Raw genomic sequence first — 6,378 nt, 5'->3', positions numbered from 1 at the left:
TGCCCAGTCTGCCCTTTGGGTGTGTCCTCCTCAGATGCAGCCCTGGGTGCTGCTCCAGCTCCAGCACTGGTTGAAGAAGTCCACCAGGTAAGCTGGTCCAAGGGCTTCTTGGGAGGGGCCCAGTTGCAGGCCAAATTCAGCTGTAGCCTGTGTACTTCCAGGGCCACCTGGTAAGAGTTATTAAGCAATCCACAGTTGGTTGCCACCTGTGCTGGGCTTATAGGTGTTTTGAGAGGCCAAGCCAGGAACCAAGGCCAGCTGCCACTAGTGCTGGGCTTAGGGCTGCTCAGCGAGATGTACGGAGTATACCAAGGCCCGATGCTACTTCTTTGGGTTTTGTGAGCCTTTGAGAGATTTTAGGAATGTCCGCAGTATGAGCCAAGACAGGCCATTTGTAAGGAAAAAAACATTTGAGGCAGCTTGGGTAGGCCTCAGGTTGGGGGAGGCGGAGTCTCAGGGAATCACCTGAGCAGGGCGACCTGTGTTAACCAGGTTGATATGGTGGCCACCTGCATCTGACTCTGGGAGGAGGGAGAGCTCAATGGACACTGCTAGCACAACTGGGAGAAAGCCACCCCTCCAGGCCTCACCCTGAAGCCAGACAACTCAGTGTCCCTGGCACTCTTTGAGCAGCTGCCCCAGTGCTGAAGCTCAGAGCGAGTGAATCCATCATAGAGTAAGTTCGTGTGGGCCCTTTAAGAGGAATGTCTCCCACATTCCTCTGTGACTCCCACAGCCTTCTGTCTCACTCAGCCCCTGTCTCTGCTGGTTTTCACAGCCAGAGGTTGTGGGGACTTTTGTCTCCATCTCTGGAACCCTGGACAGGGGTTCTGTAGCCAAAAAAACTTGCCCAATTCTCAACCACCACACGCAGTTGTAGGGCCAGCCTGTTTCGCATCTCCGCCCCTCCTGTCTCCAGGTGACCTCTTATGTGTGTCCCCAGTTGTGGGACTTCTGTTCAGCCAGACTTCAGGTGACTCCCAGTGATGGCTGTCCTGTAGTTTTGTTGTAATTTTGATGTGGTCATGAGAAGACATGAGCACAGCGTCTGCCATCTATGCCATCTCGACTGGACCTCCAACAGATCATTTTTCAGTACGTACTAGGTACCAGTCACCACACCGAGTACCAGAGACTTACTAGCAGCCCCTTTCCTTGGTGAGCCACGGTCCAGTGTGTGGTGTGGAGAAGTAAACACTCCATGGGATACAGTGTGCTACGTGCTGTTCCAGGAAAACCGAGGAGGATTCCTAAGCTCAGTGAAAGGCTTCAGGAAAGGCTTCCTCAAGAAGAAAATATCCAAGCAGAACCTAAAGGTGAATTGGAGTTAGCCAGGTAAATGTGGGAGTGGGGTTAGTTCTGGCCATCTCTGGCTCTTATAGCCTTGTTTACTTGTTCATCGTCTGAAATGCCCTCACTTCCTGCTAGAATGTAAGTGACACCGTGAGAGTGGTGGCTCGTCTGTCTGTTCAGCGCCGTATCCCAGGAAGGGAGCCTGGCACATTGCAGGTGCTTAAAGAGTTCTGCGTAAACATGTTCCACATAAGGGTCACCTCCTGGGGTGGGTGCCCTGGTCCTTCCCGACAAGCCCTACTCTCCCTGCCTCGTGACACCTTGGATGCCAGCAGTTCCCAGAACACGCTGTGCTGTTTCAGACCCTGGGCCTTTGCATACGAGGCCCGCAGAACTCTTTCCTCCTTTGCCTGACTGGCCTCTGCCATTTTCACAGCCTGAGCATCGGGTTCTCCATCAGCTCCTCCCATACACGTTGCCCGACCTTGCTCTTCCTCCCTTCTCCCAGGCTGTCCAGCTCCCCTATTCCTGCCCAGAGGACTGCCAGATTTAGCAAATAAGAATACGAAAAATACAGGACATCTAACTAAGCTTGAATTTTAAACAGCTTTTTTTTTTTTTTTTAGTATAAGCATGCCCCATGCAATATTTGGACATATTTATTTATCTGAAATTCAGATTTCATTGTGTCTCCTGTTTTGTATCTGACAACCTGACTTTCCTCACTGAGCTTTGGCTTCTGGTTTTCCCGTTTCTCCCCATTCACATCACTGCAAAACATTTCTTCTCCCATCTTCCCATCGGGTGCATGACTCACTTGCTCAGATGTGTCCCTTACGCCCCTGACTGCTACCTGTGCGGTCAGCCTCTTGTCCACTCAGCAGAACCAGACTGGAGGCCACATCCCCTGTGGGAATACTTGCTGCCTCCCCGTGGGCCCCCTGCCAGGAGCGATGGGGGCACAGCTGTTTGTGGAGTGCAGGGAAGAAAGGGACTCTTTCACTTTATCACTGGGAATGACTTTTCCTTCCTGCTTCTTCCCTTTCATCATCTCCTCCAAACTCAGGAACTTCAGGAAAGAGCAGTAGCTCTATTGTTGGGACGGGGCTGGTCTAGTGACAAAGAAACAGGCACCACGGCTACGACTAGCATGGCTGGGTGTGTCCTAGGTTCTGGACACTTTACTGAGTGCTTCTTAAAACTGTCTCATTTAATCTTCATAAGAATCTTATGAGGTAGGCTAATAGTATCTCCATTATACATATTATTATTATTCCTGTTACTCAGATGAGGAATGTATGCTTAGCAAGGTTAATTTTTGGATCTGAGTAATGCAGCTGTGAATCAGGGGTGGGATGGGAGCCAGGCACGCTCAGCTCGAGCCCGTGCTCTGTCTGCCCTGGCACTGTGCTAAGATGGGGTGAAGGAACATAGTGGGTGCTTCTCGGTGCCATCCCCTCCTATCCATGCAGTGGGTGAGCATTTCTGGGCTGTGACTCTGGATATATAAATTCTTACTTTTGCTTGTCTTTTCCTTGCTGTCTTAGCTCTTATACAATTCATTCTCCTTCCCTCAGTTACGACATTCTCAATAGTTTCCCAGGACCTGCAAAGAAGTTTTGGAAGCCTCCCTGGGAGAAGACCCTGCCTCCCCAAATCCCGTAGGAGCCCAGAGCCACGCTGGTGGACATGCTTTCTGAAGATGTAGCTTGAGTGGGAGCTCTGGGCACCCTCTCCCTCAGCCTGGCAGCTGTTGGGCAGGCGGGCCCCTCCCCTCAGGTGGCTTGGATCCTGGCCTCGTTCGATGTACCTAGAGCCTCGGGCAGCCATCCAGCTCTCAAGTGCAAATACACCCACTTTTCACATTTTCAGCCTTTGCTAATTGTCAAGGCCATTCAGACGTGGAGCTCAGGTTTGACTCTCACATAAATGCTGAGTACCTCCTCTTTCCCTGCCTGCCACTTTAGCAGCATGAGTAACCCCAGGATCACAGTGGTAGTCTTGGAGTAGATTTCAGTGAGAGATCGATCGTGTGATCTAATTTCTCGTTTTCCAGATGAGAAAATGGAGGCCTAAGAAAGGTTAGAGATTTAATCAAGCTCACAAAGTTAGCAGTGGTTTGTCTTATTTGGCAATACGGCTTGAAGAAATGACTCAAGCATCCCAGAGAGCATGGGGCAGTGGATTTGGGTTATTCTGATGAGAGGCTATAGCCCCAACAGATAGGAGAAAGGGCAGGGTTGAATCTCATGAACATTATGGCTTGGCTATCAACCAGGCTCTATATTCTGAGGTAATTCAGGGCATCTGTCCCTCATGTGGTCATCATTTTCAGAGAGGTTTGCTTAATGCTCTTTGGAAGATCCGTTCATAGAATGTGCTCTTTGGGAGACCCAGGAAAATGTGGCCACGTGGAGGCTAGAGGGTTGCCAGATGGTGAGACTGTGGGAGGGATTTGCATGTGGGCTTCAGAGGGTGATGGGAAGACCCCTGAAGCCCCACCAAGGCCCCAGATTCTAAAAACCTCTGTAAGCTGGGACTCAGACCCGGGCCCGAAGGTGTTTTATTTGCTTGCTTGTTTTTCAGCGAGGGCATGCTGCCTCTGCCCAGGCCATGGGGGTCATCGAAAGTCATTGTGGCCATTCCTTCACCTCTTCATCGCTCCAATTTGACCCTCCACTGCTTCACCTCTCAAGTCTGTCATAATGCGAAATGTCTCCAGGGAAGCAAATTCGAAGCTGGAGCCCCATGATTTGGTTTCCTCCCAAACGTCTTCCTTGGGGGCAGTCTTAGTTCTTCTCTTCTTTCTCGGAAGAAAATGAAAATCACATTAATTAATTACTTAATTAAACATTTACTGAGCACTTACCATGTAACACCAGGCTAAATTAAAGGGGTGCCGAGAAGGACAAGTCAGAGACTCATGTATTCTTTAAGCTCCAACTGTCCACAGGCTGCCAGGCCACGACGCCAGTTTCTGATTCAGCGGGTCACTTGGCCCCACCTCTCACCCAAACACTGGATTCAGTTACAATTGTGGCCCCTAACAGGGTTTGACTACATGTGGAGGGTACCGTCCCTCAATTCTCTTTCTTCCAGGGGGCTCCCTGGGGAGAACAGCTATGTCTCAGCATTGGTGGGCAGTGGGGTGACTTCAGGGTCCAAGTGATTTTCCCTGTCCTTTCTAACAATCCCCAGCCTGCTTCTTGATGAGAAATCTCCCTCCTTTTGTTCAGGGATTTGCTACTTATTAAAATGTAAATCCTAAGAGTGGCCTCATTTGTGCTCTGATCAGTTGTAACTGATTTTGTAATTTGATGATGTGATAAGATCCTTTTCTTATTTTCGTGCAATTATAAAAGTGACACATGATTACTAGAAAATTTGCAATGTATAGAAAATGCATAAATAAGGAAACAAAAATTATCCATGTTCTTATAACCCAGAGATAACTGTGGGTGAGTTTTTTTTTCTGGTTTCTAACAGGCATGTTGCTTCGTTTACTGAGAGGCAGAGTGGTGTGAGGAGCTAAAAACAAAGTCTCTGAGCCAGGTGCTAAGCCAGTTACTAGCTCTGTGACCTTATACAAATTACAAACTTCTCTCTGCTTCAGTTGCTTCATCTGTAAAATGGGGTTAATCATGATGCCTAAGCTATAGGCTGTCGTGAAGGTTTATTGAGCGAATACAGGTAAAGTCTTAAAGCACTGCCTGGGTTAAGAAATGACAGGTGTTAGTATTACTGTTGTTGTTGTTATTGTTTTATAATTCACAGATAACAAATCCGCCTGAGCTGCCTCAGTAGTTCTTATCCTGTGCTGTCTGGAGCCCAATCACTGTAGTCCCCAAGCCCATCCAATTCCAATTCCCAAAGCATTGGTGAGTAATGTAGATTTTTCTAGAATTTTTTTTTTTTTTTGAAGTTGGTGGAGGGGTTTCCATCACATCATGCAACAAATCCCATCTCCCCTCACTTGAAACATCTGTGTGCTTTTGCCAAAGTTTCAATCCTGGTGGAAATTGTCTCATTCTTCCTTCTCTCTTTATTAAGAAACTCTTCCTCAACCTCTTTACCGCCCCCATGAAAAATCTCTTCAGTTTATGAAGCTAGCTAGCACCTGCACTCACTAGAACCGAAGAGCCAAGCTCTGATCGAGCACATCCCTCGGCCTCATTCTATCTAGCCATGTGTGGGCCAGTTTACACACGTGTACGTGCTCATGTCAGTGCACCTGGATAGACCCCTCAAAACTGGAATAGTACATGAATGCTTCATTTACTATTTAGTGTCTTGCTTTTTTAATTTGCCAATATATGTGAGCACTTACCATTAAATTATGACATGGCCACATAGCAGAATACTACACGGTCACTAAAAACATTTTAAGAGATTTTTTTTTTCTGAATGAAGTTTTCTTTGTTCGTTTGTTTTGATTTTTAGTAGGGAAGCAGCTTGAGGCTTCAGGCATTGGAGACAAGAGGCGAACATAGAAGCTGCCAGTAAATTGGCTTTTGTGCTCTAGAATCTGGCTCACACACAGCCACTTCACCATCATTATTCCCTTCTTGAATGCTCTCAAGACCAAGGATTGGAACACGCCTTCCTAGCTTCCTGGCAACATCTCTTCATTTTCTTCTACCCGTCTTTCCTCTTCTAGTCCCCCTCAGGGTTCTCCCTGGGCCATCTCTCATCTGTCTGTACAGTCCCCCAGGGCTCCTCCTTGACTGCAGAGACTTCAGACGCCAGTCACAAACCCAAGACTCCCCAAGCGTCTCCTCTCCCAACCTCTCCACTTGGCTGTCTCCCAGGCCCCAGTCAAGCTCCACACGTCCAAAGAGGAATTCAATGTTTCTGACCCAAACCTGCTCCCCAATCTGGGTCTCTATTTCTAAATGCCATCTTCTTCCACCCACTTCTTAAGCTGGATACCATCGTATGTTTTCTTTCCCTTCTCTGTCCAATCAGTGTAGTAAGTTTTCATAAAATTTTATGTATTCAATCAAAGCTACCACCTTTACTTTGAAATTGTGTCATCTGCTGTCTTTGATATCAAAAAATTTTTTTAAAGAAATATAGGAGATGGTA

Source organism: Pteropus vampyrus, unplaced genomic scaffold (assembly GCF_000151845.1).
Source record: "Pteropus vampyrus isolate Shadow unplaced genomic scaffold, Pvam_2.0 Scaffold42, whole genome shotgun sequence".
Taxonomy (NCBI): domain Eukaryota; kingdom Metazoa; phylum Chordata; class Mammalia; order Chiroptera; family Pteropodidae; genus Pteropus; species Pteropus vampyrus.
The sequence above is the reverse complement of the archived record's forward strand: the minus strand, read 5'-3'. Positions refer to the sequence as shown.